At 40.0% G+C, this 24,026-nt stretch overlaps 1 protein-coding gene across 6 annotated transcripts in view; it reads right to left on the bottom strand.

Annotated features, from left to right (window-relative positions):
* The window catches only part of znf536 (zinc finger protein 536), a 192,638-nt gene extending 168,623 nt beyond the window's left edge, over positions 1–24,015 (bottom strand). For 2 of the 6 annotated variants that reach the window (XR_014605380.1, XM_084108545.1), the window contains exons 1-2: positions 23,853–23,986; positions 17,139–17,182 (exon numbers count right to left, since the gene is read on the bottom strand). The gene's annotated coding sequence lies outside the window, so the exon portion shown is untranslated. Of the gene's footprint in view, positions 1–17,138; positions 17,183–23,496; positions 23,734–23,852 lie in introns of those variants that run through there. The other 4 variants (XR_014605381.1, XM_084108544.1, XM_084108541.1 and 1 more) reach the window with 4 other exon arrangements.
* Between the last annotated feature and the right edge of the window lie 11 nt (positions 24,016–24,026).

The raw sequence follows: 24,026 nt of genomic DNA, 5'->3' as shown, positions 1-24,026 counted from the left end.
CTCTCTCTTTCTTTTTGTCTTTACTGTCTTCTTCCAGCAGGAGGGGGAGGAAGTGGTAAAAGTTAAATGACTATGCTTGGATACAGATTTCACGTCCTGATTAGGTGAGGTGACAGCGCGCGGCTGAAAAGTTCACATCCACTTGTTTGGCTGAGGAGGGGAGCGTGACAGACATCTTTAATATCCTCCTCTTTTGGCGCCATCAATCCCCGTGCCAAGCAGTCGTACCTGCAGCCGGGCGTACGAGGGAGGCGGCACAGGAAGAACACAGACAGGTTCACGCGAGGGGGTAGACAAGCGCCTGTAAACAAACTCAGCCCATGCAAGAGATTCAGCAACCATGCGTTTGATTTACCTGTAATTACAACTTCAGAAAGTCGTGCTATATTTACGCAGTTAAAATATGGCAGGTGCAAAAAAAAAAAAAAATCTGACTGATAATCAGTTGCTTTTCTAATAAAACGCTGCTCTTTTCAGTACTGCCACTTCCACCAACTTTAAAGCAGGCTGAGCGTTTGGGTTTCATTCAACCTGGATGCTCTGGATCAGTTGTGTGTAACTGAAGCCTATAATGTTGCTCCACACTGGTTCAGGTGCAATAAAGACACGTGCTGAGACAGACCATGAGATCTGTATGTGGTGCAGGAGAGGAGGGCACTTTGATGATGGGGTAAAATATGATTCCTGTCCAAGGTGCCACTTTCCTGAGAACAAAACCTCCTTTCTTCCCTCATCCGCATCATCAGCATCTGTGTCTCTGTCATCAGTGTCATTGATGCTTTTTTTGGTTTTACTCAAAGCAAAGCAAACAGACAGAATTTCTTCTGTGTGATAAAGAATTCAGATTGATATATAGACAAATGATTATTTTTAAAATATATAATTTGAAGGTCCACTTATAATGTTAGTATATCCACTAAAAACGACATAATACATTTCACAAATTAAAAAATAAATACTTTTAATACTTAATTAATAAATGTAATACTCGTTTCTGACACTAACCAGCAAAACAGAAAAACCTTATTTATTTGACAATTAAAAAATGCCAAAATTTGCTGGCATATCATCACTGGAGATATATCTGTTGACCACAATAAAACGTCACAAATTCATGACCATTTTTACTTTTTCTCAGACCCTTAATTTTGCAGGCTGCTACAACTTCAAGAAATGCCCCTTACTCACGAAATGAGTAATAGTTCCTTTCTCCAGTAAGACACAAGCTGCAAATTCAAAACCACCCTTCAATACAATACCAGCCTCTCTGCAAATCTTACATCACACTGTAACATATACCTCAAACAATCCACACTCAAATGTGCCACACAAACTGAAATGCTGGAATGCTTCACAAGGATTTTATTTTAAACGATCAAGAAACGTTTGCCTCCTCGCTATATGACCCCATAAGATTAAGGGGAATATTTCACAAAAGTACATGCATGATAAACACACTTGCTTGCAATGTCTCCATTTATTTGGACTTTTTGTATTTTTTGTAATCATAACAGACATGTAGTCTAGTACAGAATAAAAAAAAAAATAAAAAAAAAAAAAGAGGACGGTAAAATCTGACACAAATTTACAAAGTCTTGAGCGTTACCCAATCCTCCTTTGAAAGACTCCTGCTCAGCGCTAAATAAATAATCTGGACGGCATAAACTCTGTGAACTACATAACCTGACCTCCCTTTAAAGTAGCACAGAACCCTGAGAATACAGGCCTCCCAGAGAGAGAAAGAGTTGGGGATTGAGAGAGGGCAGCAGTGAGAGGGCAGGGGCACAGATGTGGGGCTCAAAGCGGGCCACCCCCAGAGCCTGCAAGGGGAATTCTAATCACCCTGTAGTATTTCAATAGAATGCCAAGATGAACACACTCGCTCACATGTGTACACACACAAAAACAGATACACAGTCACACACACACACACACACACACACACACACACACATACTCAAAGGCATGCTTGCCTTAAGTCACATTCTAAATTGGATCCCAGGAGCTTTTTCTCTACCTTGTTCACCAAAGGCATTGTGTATGTTTTCTGAGTACTCAGCATATGCTGGGTAACCTGAGCGCTCTTTAGCACACACATACGCACACACAAACATTGTTTCCAGAAGTAGTAGTTATTGTGTCTTTTTTCTTCTCCTAAAGGTATTTCCCATTAGGAGCTTAATTAAATTCAAAACACCACACATATATCTACTATGTCTAAGCTTGACAATAAATAAATCAATAAATAAATAAACACCCACCTGAGATGAAGCCACAAAGGCTGTGTTCACATGTTTATTATATTGTTGCTGTTTTTTCTAAAATTCTCTATTTTGAGAGGATTCTCCGAAATACGCTCCTCCATAAAATTGTGCATAGATGATTGATGACTGACAATGATATCCTACAGTTTTGTTTTATTAAAACTTATTGTGGGATGCCAAAAATTCCTCTAACTGCTCCGCTCGGAGCTTAAATATAATCTAACACTGATTTTCACCTGCCATCTTGAGATTTTTACATTCAAAACTTCTCAGCTCAAAATAAACTAGTTGAAAGTCTTTGAATAAAGCATTTTCTTAATTTTTAGAATATAAGAATTTTTATTTTGCCTTTCATTTCACAGGATAGCATACAAGTGAGAGGAAATGAAAGGGAGAAAAGGGGGATTGGGAGCCAAATTCGAACTTGGATCGCCTGCACAACATGTCGGAGCACGTGCGCTACCTGGCGAAATCTCCAATAACGAATGGAAGACTCCTAAGAATTAAAAGGAATGATGCTCTCGGTTACCCATTCACAATATTTGCCTTTTAAAGGACTGTTTCTGCAGTCCTAGAACTCAACAGACAGATCATGGATCAACGCTGTCTGTCAGAGCAGCAAAATGGTAAAAGTAATAGCGAAACCAGTGAAGTGTTGACTTTACAAAGGATACAAGGAAAAAAACAGACCCCCACTCCCCCTTCCACCCCCTCTTCATCACCATCTCTCTCTCTCTCTTCGGCTGGCAGCCGAAGTTAACATTTTCAGAGAGAATATTCCTCCCTCCAATACTGGAGTGTAATTCATTTTCCATCTCTGTTCATTAATCATTGTTAAAATTAGTGATCCATTTCTTCCACTCTGCCATCTGCACTCAGCTTCCTTACAAACATGACACCTTCCCGCATAATAAAAGCTGACAGGCAAGAGGATGCCTTTCCAAATAGCTTTCTGCATATGTGCACCTCTACAACTGATGCTGTTGTCAAGACAAAAGTAGGTTATTTAAGCTCCCCATATTAACAACGCACACACACAAATGCAAACATACACACGTCTGGCACACGCATAGACTCACGCTCCTGCCAGACACGCACGCATGCGGCATATAGACCAGATGTAGATGACCGACAACACATATTTACATTAATAGCGAACAGATATCACTCACAGATTCCAACAAACTAAGTTTCTTAGTTTGTTCCTTTTGCTCGCTCTGTATTGCTCCGTTTTACGCATGTGCGTGTACACGCTCACAAACATAATCTTATCTGGAATGTGCTCAAATCTGCAAAAAAAAAAAGAAAACACCAAAAGCTGAGCCAGTGTCCTTATGACAAGTAAAGTTATGAAATATCAGTCTTTAACACAGCCATCAGTGCCAAGACAACAAAGAACCTGTTGTGAGTTAATGTGCTGTTTACGTCCTCTGGAGTTTTATTCCACCTTTCATTAACACATGCTTGTTGTTTGTCCACCAGGCCTTGAGAAAAAAAGGCCTTGGCCCTCACCAGCAGCATGTGTTTGTGTGTATGTGTGTGTGCGCGTGTGTGTAATAGAATTCTCATTTATTGCATTCTCAATTCTCACACATGGGAGACAGAGCTTTGACCTTCTCTGGGAAAAATAATAATGATAATGATAATGATAATGCTAATGCTAATAATAAATACATTACATTATACAAAACACAAAATAAATACAACATATATTTAATACTCACACCTACTCTTGACTGGTATTTGCCCTGGATATTACTAGCAGAGTCTCCTATTCTCCAAGCAGGTGAAGCCAGTGAAGAGCTTTCTTGGTAAATGAAAAGCCACATATGTATAGAAACTAGGGTGAAAATAAAAATAAAATGGTAATTGTGAAAAGTTTAAATAATACTGTCAAGTTGTGAGATATTAAATCTCAGATTTTGAGAGGTTACAATTGTGATATATAGAAAAATATGTACAACTGAGAAATACAAAGTCACAATTGTGTGAGATATAAAGTAACGATTATGGCAAATAAAATCACAACTCTGAGATATGAAGTCACATTTGTGAAATATAGCAAATAATAAATATAGATGAAGTCACAATTACAAGAAATAGTTACAATTGTGAGATATAAAGTAGCAACTTATGAGAAATTGTTAAAATTACGAAATATAAATTCACAATTACAATAATACTGTAGTAAATTAGTAAATTTTGAAAATAATACTGTTATCGTCTCCTTGTAAACTTCAAAAACGCCAATTTGTGAAAACGGTGATGTCATGTTTTTTTACAAAGTGACATCGCCAACTACTGGCCTTGCAGCATAATACAGCCTTTGTAGTCGTTTTTGTGGATCTGTGTGAACAGGGATCGTCTTGACAACATTGTCGTCTGTATGCAAAAAATTGCAAAGGAAAAACTACATCGTACAAAAAGTACATCGTTGTCGTGTTGTGAGACATAAAGTCAAAATTACCCAAATTAGTTACAGCTGTGAACTATAAGCACAAATATGGTAAATAAAGTCTCAATTGTGAGATATAAAGTCACTATTACTTTTATTTAATTTTTTTACAATCGGGTGGAAACGAATGTCCATATGTCTGTGCTTCAATGACGTCTGTGTGGAGATCCTTTTGTGTTGGAGGAATTTGATTATTATTATTATTATTTTTTATTTGACTGTTATTGACAAGTGTGTGTGTGTGTGTGTGTGTGTGTGTGTGTGTGCTTTGGTGAGTGTTTAGTGTCTCTGCTGGCGAGGAGAGGAGGGTCGTGCTGATATAATGAGCAGCTTGGAGCAGATGATGCTCCGACTCCATCCCTCCAGATCCAGACCAGAAGCCTGTGTTTGCTTTCAGCAGGCCGGGGCTCCAGTCTCACTGCTCCCCCTTCCATCCCAGTCGAGTCCAGGGCTTCACGCTAGGCCTCCCAGGAGCCCTTGGCCCAAACCATTAATCTATATAATGCCCTCAAAGAGCGAGCTTTTTCACACCACCGAGAGCCAAGCTGAAACAAGGGCAATGGCTACACCGTCGAGTCAGCTGTTCGCCCTGCTGTCAACATACACACACACGCATATAGACAACACGACAGCCACAAATAAGCGATTCATCTTCTAAACACATCTGAAGGACGTAAAAACCTGAAACTTAGATCGCGTACGATGCCCGTGAAAAAGACGGAGTCGGAGCCAGTCAGCAGATGGGGCGGTGGCTAAATCGTGTTGACATTCACCCTCAACATGACCAAGAGAAAGCCAGAGCTTCAGCAATTTCCCCTATCTGCTAATTCGGTTTTCCTTGACCCGGACGCACACACCAAAACGCACGTCTCAACACTTCCATTCACAGCGCACACGCAGACATGTTTAATTTCAGGTTCTCACCACATCTGAATTACAGAAAAACTGATGGTGGACAGAGGCCAGGACCTGCCGGACTGATTAGCATCATTTAAGAAAGCGCACAGCGCTGAGAAGACCGCCCAGCCTACGAGATGGGTGGCCTCTCCCAGCACCAGAAGTCAATACCTAGTAAACTCATTTGAATTGAACAGAGTGAAAAAGCACTCCAGCGCCCCGGCCACTGCATACATTTCCCCACTCCCCCCTCGCACACATGTATATATGTATTCGTCTTTCCCTCGTTCCCTTTTTCCCTTTGTCTCCCGCTAAGTGCTTTGAGCATTGGTCACCATAGACTGGCGGTAGAGGTATGCATATACATTAAGGGTGGAACAATGTTCTTTTTCAGAGGTATGAAAATAATAGAAGGGCGAGGCGTCCCCCCTCCCTCTAAATTAGATAAGCCATGCAAATGGCTTAAAATTTTGTAAAGCTTTTGAGAAAATCCTACTTATGGTTGCGATTCTGTGCCAAAAAGTTCATCTGGCCTGTAAATTTAAGCATGGATTACAAATATTCAAATCATGAGCTTACTGTTCAAATAAACATTTCCAACAGGGAGAAAAGTTGCAAGGCATACACTTTCAACATAATTCCCTGTCTGGCATCGCCTGCCCCTCACTCCTAATAAAACAAAACCTCTCCAAAAATTCAGGAGAGAGTGGGAGGGGGGGAAAAAACAAAACAAAGGAGTTAAAAGTTCGCCTTTTCATTTTTCGTCAGACTGAATAAACACCGCTGATGAAATCTGTAATGAATGTAATTGTAACCACCTATACAATTGCAATCTGCTGGGTAAGAAAGCGAGACAAAAACGGAGGGAGAGAAATCACAGGCGCAGCACAGGCTTGGAAAGTGGAACAGATAGTTGAGTTTATATTTGAAAAAAAAAAAAAGAAAAAGAAAGAGCGAGAGAATCAAATGGCTTAGGCTGGTCAGCTGCTTGCCACATGGTAGAACTAACAAGAACTGAAGTCACAATGATTTCAGCCTGGCTTGAATGTCCTTCCTCCCCTCTCTTACATTCTTTCTCCCTCATCCACTCTTCCCAAAACAGTGGGACCAGGACGCTTCTCGCAACTTTAACCTTGACCTGGACGCTGGATGTCCCGTCTCTCGTTTCTCTTCTTCCGCCGAGAGAAGGAAAGAGAAAAGCGAAGGTCTTTTTGTGATGACAGCCGGTACTACCCCAGGATTAGAATAGCCCCTATCATTCCAAAGCAAGAGTGCCATATTAAAGTCTTCCACATTTGCAAAATTGCAAACAGATGCAACTCAAGTACCTGCAAATAATCTGCCAAGACCAATTTCAAAAGGGAGATTTCCAAATATGTGGAAGTCATTAGGACGCGCATTATTTTTGCGATGAGCAGGAGGCTGGAGCCGGTCTAGAGGCAGATGGGTGCTGCTTTTATTTAGCCAGAAAAAAGGCCTACGTGTTGTTCCACCATAAATGATGATATATAACGCCAACAAAACAATTATACCCCAAATATCGATGATTCAAAAACAACAAAAGAACGTACGATTTCCTTTTATCGTTGCCGACCACAATCTTTCATCTTCCTCTTCCCTTCTTCGTGTTTCGCTATTCACTTCTGATAACACGAGACTCAAAGAGATCTAACGGTGATGTAAAAAGAAAATATTAAAAGGTAAAACGCTTCAGATATCTGATTTCCAACTCCTGTTGTTTTCTTTTCTACCAGCTCTTTAAGAAACCATATCTGAAGTAATCAGTTCCTCTTGTTGACTCTCCCTATCTCTAGTTTTATGTATCAGTCTTTTCTGTGTTCTACAAATAGGGTTTTACCTCTGCATGCCTGTGCCGCATTCTCTAATTAAACATGATTTTACCACCATGTACTGCGACAGACTTCATTAGGATGTGTGTTGAATAGCCTCTCTGCTCCATTCTGCATGGGACATCCCATTCACATGCATGTTATTCTCCGTTTTCCTTTTTCTCACAGCAAATAAACAAATATTTCGATGGAATTCAAATTTTTGATTAACTGATCAATTTAATGTTATTGTCATTACTCATTTTAGCCTCTTGAAAATGTTCAAAAACAGCCCCGTAAAATTCATTAGAATTGTAACAGCAGGAAGTATTTTAGGCTTTCCACCCAAAACTAGTGAGTGTGCGAGCACCTGTGTGTATGTGCTTTGGGTCCGAAAGGAATTGAGAAATCGAGACTGAATGTAAAAATGCTCACCAAAAAATTTAAAATTCTATAATTTACTCACCCTCATGTTGTTCCTGTCTTTGGGATAACATAAAATATATTTTTATATTTACTTTTTAATATAGTCAGGAAGTCTCTTATACTTGCCATGGCTGCATTTATTTGATCAAAAACAGTAATATTATGAAATATAATTACAATTTAAAATAACATTTTCTATTTTAAAATGTAATATATCCCTTTCACGCATAGTGGTCACTACAGTGGACAGCTATTAAAAAAGCATGTTCTTGAATTTGCACGGGTTTTTATGGCAAAGTTGCACATCAATCTCTTCATTGGACCCTAGTGCATCATCCTATAAATTGCAACCAAGTGGCAAGCCTTTGTGTTTCGATTTTTTCCCCCTCCAAACCAAGATGGCCAAGGGTCAGTCAGACATGCCAAGTTGCTCCGGAATATCCACCCATTCCTTCTATCCTAGGAGATTCTTGTAGGTAAAAAAAATATTGCAGCATCAAGCAATATCTAATGAGTCATATCACAGTAAAAATTTTTAAAGTTTTGATTTTAGATTGAGAGAAAACACATGTAATCGTGTCAAGTAATCACATGTCCACTGTAGTGGACGTCATGCATCAATTGCTATATTTCAGCTACAATTCATAATTATAATGTGAATATTGTTTTTGAAATTTAAAACTTAAAAACTTAATCTGCAGTGACTTTTTTTACTGTAAATAAATGTACTTTTATTATGTATGTAATTAGAATGTAATTTTCATTGACATCGAAAAAAGTCATGTGATTACATAATGTATGACCACTTGTAATGCATTACTTTACTTGTTAGATCAAAAAGTAATCTGATTATTTAATGTGCGTTATTGTAATGCGTTTCTTTACTCATAACATCACAAAGTAATCTGATTACGTAATGCATGTTACTTGTAATGCGTTTCTTTACTCATAACATCAAAAAGTAATCTGATTACGTAATGCATGTTACTTGTAATGTGTTTCCTTACTCATAACATCAAAAAGTAATCTGATTATGTAATGCACATTACTTGTAGTTAATTACTTGTTAGATAAAAAAGTAATCTGATTAGGTAATGCATGTTACTTGTAACACATTACTTTACTTGTGACATCAAAAAAGTAATCTGAATGCGTTATGCATGTTACTTGTAATGTATTACCCCCAACACTGATCATTTCAGATGAGATTGAAAAAAACGTATCGCTAGGTTTTTTCAGAGGAGGACTATGATAGAAATGTGCATGTCCATCTAGAACATAATCAGAATTATCAGCTAATAAGGGTAAATCTCCATACTCTGGTGCACTGGAGGGAGCATCTGAGTGGTTTCCACAGTTGTACCTTGACAGACTGTAGAACATTCTGATGGAATCACATCCTCATGTTCTGATATCAAAGATACGCGAAGTGCAACTTGTATGAAGTTGTATGAAGCCTTTGCAATATTTTGCATTTATATTTTTTGTATATATTTTATAGTTTTCACATGATTTGATATAATTGTATTGATTAGTTTGTTAAATTCACATACTTTATGTGTTTGATTATTGTCTTATATTTAATATATTATATCTTAAGTTTAAACCAACCGCATGCTGTCCACTCAAGTGGACATCTGAAGATCTCTGAAAAATTTGTAAAAAAATAAAATAAAAATCAATTCTTGTTTTTCATGCCCTAAGAGCAATAAAAACACATAGGAAAAAAATCCTGACTGAGGTTATCATAATTCATGCATGAAAGGGATATTCCTGTGATGTCAAAGCTAAATTTCCAGCATCATTACTGTCTTCAGTGCCACATGATCCTTAAGAATAGGCTGTGCTGATTTGCTGCTCAAGAGATACTTATTATCAATGTTGAAAAAAGTTGTGTTGCTTAATATTTTTATGAAAACCATGACATTTTTTCCCAAGTTTCTTTAATGAATAGAAAGTTAAAAAGAACATCATTCATTTCAAATATAAATCTTTCGTAAGAATATAAATTAGTTTACTGTCACTTTTGATCAATTCAGTATATCCTTGCTGAATAAAAATATTATTTTCTTTCTTTCAAAATAATAATAATAAAAACTGTACTAACTAAAACGTTTAATCTGTAGTGTATATATCAAGACATTCTTCAAAATATTTTCTTTTGTGTTCCAGATTTGGAACGGCATGAGGGTGAGTAAATGATGAAAGAATTTTCATTTGGGGGAGAACTGTCCCTTTAAGTGGTGACAAATTGAAGAATGCAAAATTTAGTTTTTTATCTCCCACTTTCTCTTTGCGCCGTCCATATTCATTTTCTGTCTCAATGTGGCTGGCAAAAAAGAAATTTCTATAATTGAGCAGTACAGAACATGTGCCCTCCCCGCTCCAAGATGACAGATGGATTATAAAAACTTCAAAGGCGAGCATTTGGAGCACCAAGGGAGAGATGGTAGGTATTTGAACTATCATTCTTTACCCAGGAGACAATGGCTGCCTGACATGCCGTATACATCAAGAAATAGTGCAACCACATAGACATAATCTCCCTCTCTCTTGCTCTCTCTCCCTCTCTCTGCGATACATTAAACATCCTGTTATGAGTAACTTTCAGTCAGGCACAAAAAGGCTAAGGAGGGTTTGTAAGATTAAAAACAGTTCACAGCACACACACTATTCGGAAGACCTTCGCAACTGCTATATAATGTGACATACACAGGCATAAACAGCAAATTAACTTGTCATCCACAGCGAGAAGTCACTGAATGTTGTATTAGTTTTAGAGTCTATTTAATGAAACGCTACACTCATGAAGGCTATAGCTAGAGGAGCATTTGCCCCCCTGAATGAATCCAGCAGCCAGTGAAAGAGAGGTAGTGCTATCCGTTTCTCTCATCCTCTGCCGTGCTTTAGATATGGTTGTGATCTATTAAAAAAACATGGCCATCTGTCCAACTTCCTTCAGCACAGAGGCAGCCTATGGGCAAACTACTTTTAATAATATAGAGACAAGATGTGGGAATGCCACCATGCATACCTAATGAGAATATCTAGATCCCCTGCCGCAAATCACTATACTGATTCTTATCCAAATCTGCCCCGATGTGAACTTACTTGCTTTTGTTTCTGGTCAAAAACACACACACACACACACACACACACACACACTTGCATTTCATTGTACACAATGAACACATTGAACACAATCTCATTTGTTCTGTGACTGTCAACTCTCGGCTTTAAGGATTCGTCTGTAGATTTTAACAGTATAAGTGAATTCTCAGTTGTTTTCTTAAGATTTTACTGTGCTTCCTTCCAGTTAATTGGCACTTTTGTGCCTTTTTATTAGACACTTTGCTTAAAAATAAAATAAAATATAAATTTAACATAGCATTGTACATGGACACAAATATGGAACTCAACGTAAATCACACAAAAAACAATCAAAACTGAAAAGTCAACATACACAAATGTTTGATAAAGCATTCCTGAAATCTAGGCCCACTGAAGCAATCACACATATTCATCCTTGATTTATAAAGCTGGTTGACGTTAAGCCTCCAGTTTGTGCTAAGAGGGCTGCCCTTTGACCTTTAGGATAACCCCAGTTTGTTTGCGTTTCTGTATGAATGCGTGTGGCGTCTGCAGTGGAGCATGTAGTAACGCTTTTCTCCGACTGGTCACCTTTTCAATGTCCATCAGGATTTCCTCACTAATCCCAATGGATCATCCTATCAGTGCTTAAAGCATGTTTATGTGTAATGGAATCCATCTTTCTCGATTCATCCCACTCCCGCTGCTTCTCCTTCTGCTTTCTTCCCAATTTTTTATCCATTTTCCTTAGGCCTGTTATCCAGTTTTGAGAGCAGAGTGGTCAATAAAATCTAAATATATGTGATTATACACATTTTTTTTAAATATAAATATATATGTGAAAGAATATAAAAAAAAACTAATATATAATTTTATATTAATAAATATATTATAGAAATATATAAATAATTTTTATAGAAAAAAATATAGAAATACAAACACTAATATTACATTTTTTTAAATCGTTATGATTTTTTTTTTTTTTTTTAGAGAAGTCTCTTATGCTCATCAAGGCTGCATTTGTTTAATTAAAAAACAGTAAATACAATTTAATACAATTGTTCAGTCTTCAGTGACAAATGATCCTTCAGAAATCATTCTAATAGGATGATTTGCTGCTCATTTCTTATTATTAATCATTTTAAAACAGTTGCGCTGCTTAATATTTTTCTTTGATGAATAAAAAGTTAAAAAGAACAGCATATATTTGAAATCATAATAATAATGTACATGTCCTAACTACCACTTATGATCAGCTGAATGCGTTCTTGCTAAATGAAAGTGTTAATGTCTTATAATATTTTTAAATATATATTTCAACTGACACCATCGAGAACTAACGCTACTGATAATAAGCCAAGCCGCCACACGTATCATCAGACAGGCTATGATCCCAAAATGCCAAATATCTGCCAACATATCGGTCATTCACTGGCTGTGATAAACTAATATTTGTCCACTGCACTTTCACATATAGATTTGTTTTTTGTTAAACCCATGTATCTATCATACATGCCGCTATAGTGAGTTTTGCAACACTTCCTCTCCAAAAGCAAGAATCCCTGTGCAATCTTTTACCTTTAGCTTCCCAGCTCCTCTCCAACACCTGCTCTATTCCTCCACACAGTCCCACGATGCTCTCTTCTCTCCAGCTATTTCTCACTCTTCCTAGACTGCGTCCGAAATCGGATACTCTCTTGAGTAGGTACTTATTTTGAATATGTAATTACTTTAGGACCGCTAAAAAAGTATGTTCTAAATAGTGTCTGTAGCAGGAATATAATCCGGACGTACCACATTCGGCATGCTGTCATTATCATATGACCTACCAGCTTATGTCGCTTCACTGCCATTCATAAATCCTCTCCCATGGCCTCATGGGATAGTAAAGTGTCCATGGCATGCAAACTTCAGAATCTTGCCGGAAGTAGTAGGTCATCCGGGTACTTTTTGTCGACTCTTTTATGAGTACTGTGAATTTGGACATACTTCTTTTGTCACATACTGTTTTTCACCTACTATATAGTAGGGAAGTACGCGATTTCGAATGCAGCCCTAGGCTTGGAGGTGTGGAGTACCTCCCCCTTGCTCATAACTAACTGACTACACTGATTAAAAGCGCATTTGGACGGTAGAGAAAGAACCAGACCCGGCCTCCATAATTAAGATCAGTTCTGAGATTACGCACAACAACAAAAGTGTGGAAAGCGGGGATCCTGCGGCCAGGGCGAGAGGATGAAACAGAGGAGCATGGGACGGGGCAGACCCCTCATGTGCCTTGATCAAACGTCCAGTCGAGGGGAGACGGACCCCCGCGGCTCCCACCTCACAAGTGCAACATGAATGAATCCTGCTCCACATATCAAGCCGACACATAAGTAGGAGATATATTCAGTGCAGAGCGGCAGACGGCATTTCGCACATGTACACACACGGCAATTTCACAATAAATCCCAAATTAGAGAGAAAGAAATAACAAAGTCTTCCCAAATAAAGGCGCTAACACACAGACACATAGCACGGGAGCAAACAAACATTTTCGTATGCAATAACGCAAATACACACACTCCATTTTGGAGTAACAATGCTGCAGGTGCTGTTCAAGTCTAATGAAGACAAATAAACGTGCGGGAGTGCCTAGAAGTCACATAATAACAAATAAAGATCAATACTTCTCAGAGGAGAATTATTAGCCAGCTTTGTGAGTTTTAGCCAAAAGCCTCTGGGTGTGATTTGTTCTGTCTCACTCATAACTTCCCTTTTTCACAGCAGACACAGAAACCCCACATCACATTTCTCTTTCTCTCTTTCTCTCGTGCGCGCTCTGTTACGGCTGTGGTTAGGGCGCTCACTGAGGCGTTGCGAGTTAAGTGGCCTGCCCAGAGGGAGCGTGGAGCTACGCCGTGGCCCACCTGGGCCTTGATCCCGAGACCCCCTGCGGTCAGAGGTCCATCTCCTTAACTGTTCCTCGGCAATGCTTCGCATTACCCCGGCCGTCCTCAGCCTCCAAACCCAGCGCGGGAGGCCATTAATATAATCACAGGGATGTAGTGTGCGCCGGAGAGCCCCGAGGCTACAGCAATCAGCAGGGCTGAGTGAGGGCTAAGAGAGACTGAGGGGAAAGAGAGAGAGAGAGAGAGAGAGGAAGAAAAATATATAAACCGAGGGGAAAATCTCACATAGCTTCCCCGTTTGGCTCGTGCAGAAACGGGATCGCGTCGGATCATCATTCCTGGAGACGCGGGATGAGAGGGGGGCTGAGGTTTGCACTTTAAAGGGGACCTCCCAAGACGGAGAGAGATCGGGGGAGGGGGGGATCATGAATCTTCTCTGCCCAACCTTAAGCCTCTCTAGTTAGTTGATCTAACGATGACTGGTCACAGTACCATCATCATGCAAATTTAAACAGAGATGATCTTTTAGCCGCCTGATGAGGGGGCCACACATACAGGAAAAGTGTTAATGATCAACACCAGACCACAGGCCCCTTCCTCTGTGCAAATCACGTCATCGCTGGCTCAACTTGTTATGAAAGTCGCTCTCGCTCTGAAAAAAGCCGATATCCATAATGTTCTGATTAGCGTCGTGAAATTAATTAATCCTTAAGCATCTTAGCGAAATCCAACCCACAATTACATGTAAAAAAATCTAAACTATAAATATCGTGTTTATATTTAAAAAAGCACATCGAAATTGAATTGACACCATTTATGTGAAATACACATGCTTTCAAATGCAAGCAAGGAAGCAAGCAATTCCATTTTGTTCTACCCAAGAAATGTCTAGACACAGAACATGTGCTGTAAACGTACACTTCCAGTACTGTTCTGAATTTTTTAACTTGAACTAAAAACGTGTTTCCCTACAATAACGTAAACAGGTTAAATCTTGTACCGGTTCTCTTGACCTCGGAAAGTTAAAAAGGATGTTGGCGGTTGATCTGACACAAAGAAGTCGTGCGTAAAAACTTCCAGAAGTGTAACTGAACTCTAAGCTGTCCTTTCTGAACATGCCTTCCATTTTTTTCCAGCCTCCAGTCATGTGGGTTTGGAGTGGATTGGATCGTCCACATTACCACAGGCTGATCTATACTGACAGCCTTATTTACAAAAACGTGGGGAAAAGTAACAAGGCAAGTTACCCCACACTCTCTCCTTCACTCACTTAACTTAGCTTTCTCCCAATTACAACGATTGGCACAGACGCCATAACAAAAGAGATGAAACGGGCAACTTAAGAGACAGACAACAACACTTCGTGATCAAGACTGAAAAAAGGGAGCAGGCGAGAGAACAAAAACAATAACAGACAAGAAAGGGGGAGAGGGAAAAGAAGCTGATTTGTGAAAATCGGCGGAGATTGTGGGAGAAGTGTTATGGGTAAGCGTCAGCAGGAGGGGAGAAACACATCTTAAGACTTAAAAGGTGTGTAAAGTAAGCTGAGCATCGGGGGAATTCTCTCTGAGAGCCCCTTTAAAATTCACCTCTGTATTAAGGCAGATAAATACAGGCAAATTCCCCAAAGTAAATACTGTTTAACTCTAACCTTCAGCAAGAGTTACTTAAAGTGCTTCTCACAGGACTGACAGCCCTCTACAAACAAAGCAACCAGGTGGCTGATAGCAAATGTGTATATATGTGTACAGGATTTAAACAATGCAATTATTCCCATACAAAAGTTAGTCAACCCTCCACCACAAGCACTGCAATAATACACAAATGAATCCTTTTATGATCTTACAATGTTCAATTTCAATGACATTCAAACAATTGAATTATACAGAGAAAAAAAAAAAAAAAACTGTGTGTAACTTCCAAATAAATAAATAATAATAAAACAATTAAACTAAAAGACAAAATAAATAAATAATTATTATTTAGATACATTTTATAATAATAAACCCAATTTGTCATCTATTCAAAGTGTGATATTCTCTTTTAATTTAAAAAATGTTGACCCATTGAAATTGGACCTGTCCTCAGCCTTGGCCCAGAGTGACAGAAATGAGCAGAACTAGGTATGTACTTCATATTTATTCTGAAGGGGGAAAAAATGTAGGCAGGTATGTGTACTCTTATGACACTGCGGGTCTGAAGATGTGGCATTGCTGGTGTGGCTAGAGGGGTGTGGGGCGGATGGTCACAGAGGGCCATGTGTTCAAAGCTTGGAACGCTCATTAGCTTTCGGACCTATTTATTTACTTTAAGATCGCAAGAAAAACAGTAAAACTCTATTAGAGATTTTGGAGGAGATCTCGGTTGCATGGTGTTTAAAGTCGCTCAATATTTGCAAAAGAGCCTTCCGAGTGAAAGATGCATTCATATTTAGAAATATAAAAATGTCAAATGTCAAACAAAACACTGAGGAAAATAACTAATAATAATAACGCTCGGTGTCATGGATTTCATCTACAATCGTTCATTTAAAAAAATTGCAATTTAAATAACAATAATAACACTGAATTGTTTAAAGTATATTAATTCTATTCTACAGAATCAAACTCTAATATTAAGGTCAGATATTGAACGATATGGCCCTGATGTGACCATGATTCAGTTCAAAGTAGCAGGACAGACGTGCAGAGGCATTAAAGAGCTTTGCAAACAGGCGGTCATGTCCCTGACTGATATCAAGCGGCAGTTATCAGCACTGCCACACACAGATCTCTCACAGCCTGTTCAAGAGCACAGCACAGATATGTTAAATACATCACCCTCTCTCTCTTTCAACATCTCTATCTTTCTCTCTCGCTCGCTCTCTTTCCTAGTGCCAGTGCTTCCCTCTTTCCCCCCCATATGCCATCTCTCTCTCTCTCTCTCTCTCTCTCTCTCTCTCTCTCTCTCTCTCTCTCTCTCTCTCTCTCTCTCTCTCTCTCACTGGTTAGGAGCTGCTAATTCACAGGGTCTGATCTGTCTGTAAGGCTGGAGACGCCAATGCTATCATTATCAGCCAATTCAGCCAGCCGTTAAATGGAGGAATCAGGAGACATTTGCTCTCCTCCACTATCGCAATGACATCATTACCGGGAGAATCAACAGCACAAGCACTCTGACCGTGTGTTAGTGTGACTCTGCAAGTGTGTGCGTGAGCGTCTGTGTGAGTGTGGTGTGTGTAAAACATAAAAGGGTCGTATTCAGGGGGAAATTAGGGGGGGGAGTAAAAATAACATGAGCCTACCTGTGAGATACCAAGGACCGGGACACACTGTCAGCTGAAAGTTCCTAAGTGCAGAGCGTGGAGAGATATAAAAAAAAAAAAGAGGGAGAGAGGGAGAAGGAAAAAGAGAGTAAGTGAAAGAGTCGTTTGCACATACAGGGTAAATGGCAGCTCGCCGCTAGCTGTGGCACTACTTTTTTTTTTTTCTCCACACCCTCCCTCCCTCTTTTTCTGTCTCCTTTTGCCGCCCCTCTCCAACATTGCGCTAATAGCCACCTGTGAACCACGCAGCCATATGATCCACTCCCAGGCCTCTGGAGTGGAGTCACCTCTGTGTTTTTCGGCCCCCTCCTCCAATGATAAATCATCATCGTTTAGCTAATATCCGTTTTTAACCTCTCTCCCTGATTAACAACACTCTTCCCCCCTGGATACAAACCACTCCTGCTACAGTGCAGCTAAATAGCTCGCTTCTTTTCCTTTTTTTTTTTACCCTGCTCTCTTTTTCATATTCCTTTGCTCTCAGTTTTTCTTTCCTTCACTTTTTAAATTATAGGCCCTTCAAAGATAGGACAAATAACATTTCATTAACCATGACTGTCACGTCTGTTCGAAAGGGTCACTATCAGCGTTTTAACCTTCAACTGCTCAAGAACAGGAAGAAAAGACACATGCATTTTAATTAACCAATAAAAACAATTCTAAGTCACAAATCAGCCAGAAACAGATGTTATGGATTATAGAGTGTCTGGAAACACATAAATATATCTGTGTAAAATCGTTGCGGTGATTATGCACACAAAGCTACAGAGATTAAAAACTAAGTTTTGAGCTTTTGATACGGCACCCATAGTGGAGGGGGCGAAAGAGAAACTCAGTCCGCGCAGATCTGACTGGGAATTGTCAAAATATTTGCAGCGGAGGAATTCCAACATGCGAGCGGCTTGGGCTTCCCTACAAAGGACCCATCTTCCCTGAGTAACAAGTGGAGGGAATGAGTGCCGACAGAGAAGCGAAAATCCCTCAGGCTAAAGAAATCCAGCTATTGTAGTAATAACCCCTGAGACCTGGCTGAGTATGTATAGCTTTCAGAGGTACTTCTCATCCTATTTGTAGCCCCGCCAGTGATGTATGTGTGCGTGCCTGTCCTGGTAAGTGACGGGATGTACATAACGTAGGTCACTTCACTGCTCATGCGCTGCTTTAAACAGGCTCCTTTTTTTCCATGTTCTCTCTCGTTTTTGTATTATTTTTTTTTAGACAACTTCCCACCACAAATACTCGCTGGGGTTTGCCTATAATACTATAATGTATTTTTTCATCTCTCTCCTCATTTTTTTTCCCTTTTTTGTTCCACAAGGCAAGTTTCATTAAAGATCCAATTATGCAAATCAGGTCCTGAAGAGCCAGTTGAATATGCAGTATAATAGTGTACCGTAATAGTTCAACACAATATACTGCATCTGAGGCAGATTTACGAGGCAACATAACTGCTACGCCTCCGTCCTTTGGAGAAAACCTCTTGATCATAATTAAAGGTGCAGGGTCCCTCTTTACTTCTCAGTGGCGTCCATTTTAACCAGGCTGCCCTCCAGGGGGCTGCCATCCCTCACACTCGGGGTGGATGGTGCACCCGTTGGGGTCACGACCTGGAAACAGTTCAAGGGTAGGCGTTGTTAAACTCCCCCAATTATCTGGAGACATCTTGTAACAGAGATGCCCTACGCTCTAACGGCGGACCACCCAGCCGTCAGAATTATCTGCGACTATTTTTGGTGCCTTTGCAGCACTGCAAATATTTACCACTATTTTAAGAGCTCGGATTAGAATGCAAAACAACATAATAGCATGTGCTTAAGGCCAGTGATTGACAGGAAGTCGCTTGTTTGTGCAAAGCCCCTGTCTACTGAGATGACATGGCTGTAATTTTGTGCTTCTCACCAACTGAAAAGCCCGTCGTCATGTTAGACGGTGCCATATAGCACATGGGAATTACTTGTTTGTTTGTAATAAAAAGTTAGCTTAATTTTTCAGCAATTATCCCAAAAAAAAAAAAAAAAAAAAAAGTTTGGGTGTGGACAGCTAAATAGGTGTCCCATTTCTGGAAAAGGAGTAAGGCCGTAGCCGAAGGCTGACCATGTCTCCCAAGGCTGTGTAAACCTGACCGATTCAACACTCTCCATAATGACCAAATGTCCCACAGCCTTTCTTTACTCTCTCTCTCTCTCTCTCTCTCTCTCTCTCTCTCTCTGAGATGTGTGAGAGTGTGAGCATGTGTGTGGTGTTGGAGGGCTGAATTTTGTCCACCCATTCCCTCTCCCCACAGGAGAGAATTATGAGAAAGGGGGGGAAATATTTAGAGGGATACAAAACATCTGCACACATCTGTTCGGCTCTGTCATCTCCGCATGGGCTAACTTTAACTGTAACGTATGCTTCCCTTCTAATGCTCGATATTCATTGCAGCGCCATTAGTCTATCTATATATTTTCCTCATGGAAAGTGCCCCAGGGTGGAGTAGAGCAAGGACCCTCTCTCTCTCTCTCTCTCTCTCTCTCTCTCTCTCTCTCGCGCTCCGTAGACAGACAGACGCTCCTTCTGGTGGCACCCTGGCATGAGGCAGTGGAGACAAGATCATCCGTCACCACCTCATCTGTCAGGGCACTCTTTATTCTTAGATCACACACTGACTGACGTCTGTGATTAGCCCGCTCAAAAACTTCCACTCCTCTACCCTCTCCCCTCTCTATCTCTCTCTGTCTCGAATGACTACGAAAAGCCTTAGAAATCATCACTCATTTATAAGTGACATGTGCATAACGAAATGTCCTTATTCCACTATAATTATTTGTTAAATACAAAAGTTGACATCTGTCAGTAACCGAACATTCCCATTTATATTACGTAAAGTGACATGCTGAACTGTGTCTTCGCCTGTACACAGGCGAATATTGAATGACAGGGAATTATGCGCTTAATCAATTGGAGAGGACAGGCATAGGAGTAATGTGAGGCACTCTTTTTCTAAATGTACTTTCAGAGGATGGTGGATTCTACAGTGATTGGTACTGAACCACACCCTTAACATTATCCTGAAAATGTGGATGTTTGGAAATAATTTCTCAGTGTAAATAATATTTTAATAAATCTAAAGACCACTATAAATAACTTTTGTACAATGGAAAGGTTACATTAATGTTAAAAGTTATTTATGGAACCATCAATGCCAATACAGAACCTTTATTTTTAAGAGGGTACTTGTATTTTTTTTTTAAATGTCATCCACAAAAAGAAGTTAACATAACCTTCCTAATAAAGGTCACTAACATTACTTTGTCAAGCCAACAGCATCACGTAAACGCCCCCAACAAATAAACATGACACTCCTGGCGTTTAGGGATTCTACTGCCATGATGGGAGAGGCCTGAGACTTCGGAGCAGGAGAGGAAGGGAATGAGGGCGACGACGGGGTGGAGGAGCGAGGTCGGTGTCTCCACATCACATATCAATTAATACCTAAACGCCACGGCCTTGCCTGCCATACCGTCCCCCCTGAGTTGCCTGGCTAGGGCCCGGGCATCTGGAAGACAATTTCCTCCAATTAAAAGGAGCGGGGAGGCATTTAAGTGTGGAATGGCTGTTTGATCAAGTCTCCAAGGCTCAAGCACAGATCCAGCCGGCTAAGCTGGAGACTGACAGGCCTGGAGACAGAGAGAGAGAAAGAGAGAGAGGGCTCGTCTCTCCTGCCCGTTGGCACTGCCCTGGTGAGGTGCACTTCCACACACCGGGGTTTACTGGTGACGGCGGCGGCGAGCATGCAGACCTAGGGACACACTAACGCTCTCGAGCGCTGCCAAGTTCTGCCACACAACACACACTTTCCCTGCCGAATGAGTGCAAGACGCATATGTAAATGAGAGCGTACACACCAGGGAGGAGACATTTTGACAGGATTGGCTTGGTCTGTTTAGCCCCATCGAACTGCTATCAGTTGCACTGGCAGAGTGTATTCACAAGAGTCTTCATAACACCCTCTCTCTCACTGCATTTAAACGAGTTTGATATCCCCCCCCGCAGAAAATTGTCTCATAGATGATAAATTCTAAGTGAGCATGATATACTTTTTTTTAGCTGATAATGCATTTAAGACCACAAAAAAATAATAATTAATTAATAATAAATAAATAAAAAAACAGCAGCAATAAGCAAAAATTGCACCATCAACACCTCTACGACTGTGGGTATCCCGTGCTGCAGCTATTTTTATTATTTTGCTAATTAGTCAAGTATTTTTAAAACAACATGCATTATAGCATCAAACTCTAGAAACCATTTTTATATTAGCCTATAATGAAAAACAATTAAAGCTTGCTGTTAAATAAATCAAGCATTTCACTCAGTACAATAACCTTAATTCGGATAGCCTATCAATTGTAAACACACACTATGCATGTCTATTTTTTTCTCACTGTCCACATTAATCCAGCTTACTGTTTATTGATTAATTTATTTTAATTCATAAAGGGGCTTACAAGGCTATATTTGTGGTCATGTTAATGCTGGCCTTTCAAATGAATTGTGTGGGATTCTGAAAAGAACGTGTGACTTGCCTACATCACAACGTCATTTCAAATCAGAAAAATGAAAAGAGCTGACAAAAATGTCTACGCCCAGACACTATTACAGACATAATATCCGTTAAACAATGACGGTACATCTGTGCCGCCTGCTATTTGTCCCTTTCCATGAACAATGAACCTGAGGAAAAAACAGTTATCTCATTTCAACATAATGAAAGATGCTTACAAACTAAAAGTAGCTGACTGTGTGTGTGTGTGTGTGTGTGTGTATGCGTGTGTGTGTGTGTGTGTGTGTGTGTGTGTGTGGTTGTGTGTGTTTAATATTCTTTTCCATAAGTAAAAGTTCTGGGTCATCTCATATAAAGTGACATGAGAAATCTGCACCTGGATCTGAAGGCATGAGACAGCAAATCAATTTTGCTAGATTTATAAAGACCTTTCATAAAGAATTAAGCACCTGAAGTGCACGCAATAGATGCCTGATGCAATGTGTCCTATTATAACTCTGACCCTGGCAATGTTAGAATTTGTGAAGTATCAAAATATGCGTAAAACAATGAGCTGAATGATTTTATTGTGTGTCGAAACGCAGCTCACAATCATGCCAACATACAACATTTTATCTGTTCTTCAATTATTCCCGCACTCCCGCGCGCATTCCTATCCTAATCTCCAATTCATGCAACTTTCTTGTTCTTTTTTCCTCCGTAATACATCATTTCCCCAAGCGACAATCTTCGCAACAGTCGTTCAAATCTCCATTTCCAGGGGAGATGTGCGTGTTTTTTTTCCCGCAGATAAAAAGGTTTTTAAGTCTGATATGACATTTAGCCCTCAGTTGTTGAATGCCATCATAAGGCTTCTGTTCATAAGAGGTCGATCACAGCACAAAATGGCAGGTCTCACCGGCTCTTCCATCTCACAAGTTTTGACACATGGCATGCACCGGGTAACTTTGATCCTAATTCTCCAACCGATCTGTGTTCACTTCAGCTGAAATCCTAAACGCAAAACCCTTGGGGCTGAAGTGAGAAAGTTTGAGCAGAGATTTGAGGAAACTTTCTTACAGCTCCATATCTCTGCCTGGCCAGCACGAGCGAATCTGGTGCGCATCCCTGGAAAGCTTCTATCCACCTTACAGTAATAATGCACGATGTGTCTTTACACTTAATTAATAAAGTTATCCTTATAAGAGCCAAATATAAGATACAACGGCGTGTTTTTCCTTTGGAACAAGTTCATCTAAGCGCGTGCAATGGCTTCCAGCAACGCTTTCGATAAGAAGCCGTTTTATTATCCGGCGCGACAACGTTTTAGACAATTAACATAGCATGTATTTCAATCAAATAGAGAAATATAATAACACACACATCATTAGCACAAACTGACTTTTAGAAAGCGGATCGAGCGAAAACCACCCGCGAATCCACTACTGATCTAACCACTTCTTACCTTTAAATTCATCCGGACGTCAAGACGCGTTGCGAAAGAATGTCTTCATTAAATAATAAAGCATGTCCACGTAATTGAGCTGATCATTTTCTTATACTGCTGATGGGGTTAAAGTATATAGTCTACACAAACACACACACGCGCGCGTGCTTCGGACCTGTTATGATCGTCCTCTCGCGAATCCGTTTCCCAACTGTTCCTCGCGCATCCCGAGTGATGAAAAAGCGCCTTTGAGTTTAATCTCAATATAAACGCGTTCATTGATAGCGATCGGCTAGCATCACAAGACATTTCCCCTCATCTGTCCGTTCGGACTCCCCCTATCTGGACGGTGAAAAGCATTGTACCGTTAAAAAGGCACTCCATTGTCGTCCATTCACAGAGAGCGGAGAGAGTCTTGCGGCATTTGATGGGACTAAAAGCTTGAACCCTTGATAAAACAGCCCCGGTGCACGGAATATCATCCCGAGTCGTCTATTTTCCCCACGCGAAGAGACTCAAAAGCAAATTTCACTCCATCGGATCATCTTATTGACCTTGACTTCCCCGTGAACAATTATTAAAATCTGTCTATCCTCACTCACATTGTCAGTCCCGTTATTCAGACGAGGCGTAATTGGCTTTGATGCCTGTCGCCGTTTAAATAACACCGTGGATAAACACTAGCTACAAATAGCTACAATTGAAAAATAAATGTGCTTACCTTTTGGGGAAAGTATCTGAAGTCTTGTATCCTCGAGAAAAAAGTCCAGTGAGATGAGCGGAGAGAGCGAGCATCAGTCAGTATAAGAGAGAAGTAATGAGTGATAAAATGACGCTCATCTGCACTGTAACCTTGTGGCGTATTTAATGTAAATAAGCCGGTTATGTTGCACAC

The sequence above is a fragment of the Abramis brama genome, assembly GCF_963993115.1.
Source record: "Abramis brama genome assembly, chromosome: 3".
Lineage (NCBI taxonomy): Eukaryota > Metazoa > Chordata > Actinopteri > Cypriniformes > Leuciscidae > Abramis > Abramis brama.
The sequence above is the reverse complement of the archived record's forward strand: the minus strand, read 5'-3'. Positions and strand labels throughout refer to the sequence as shown.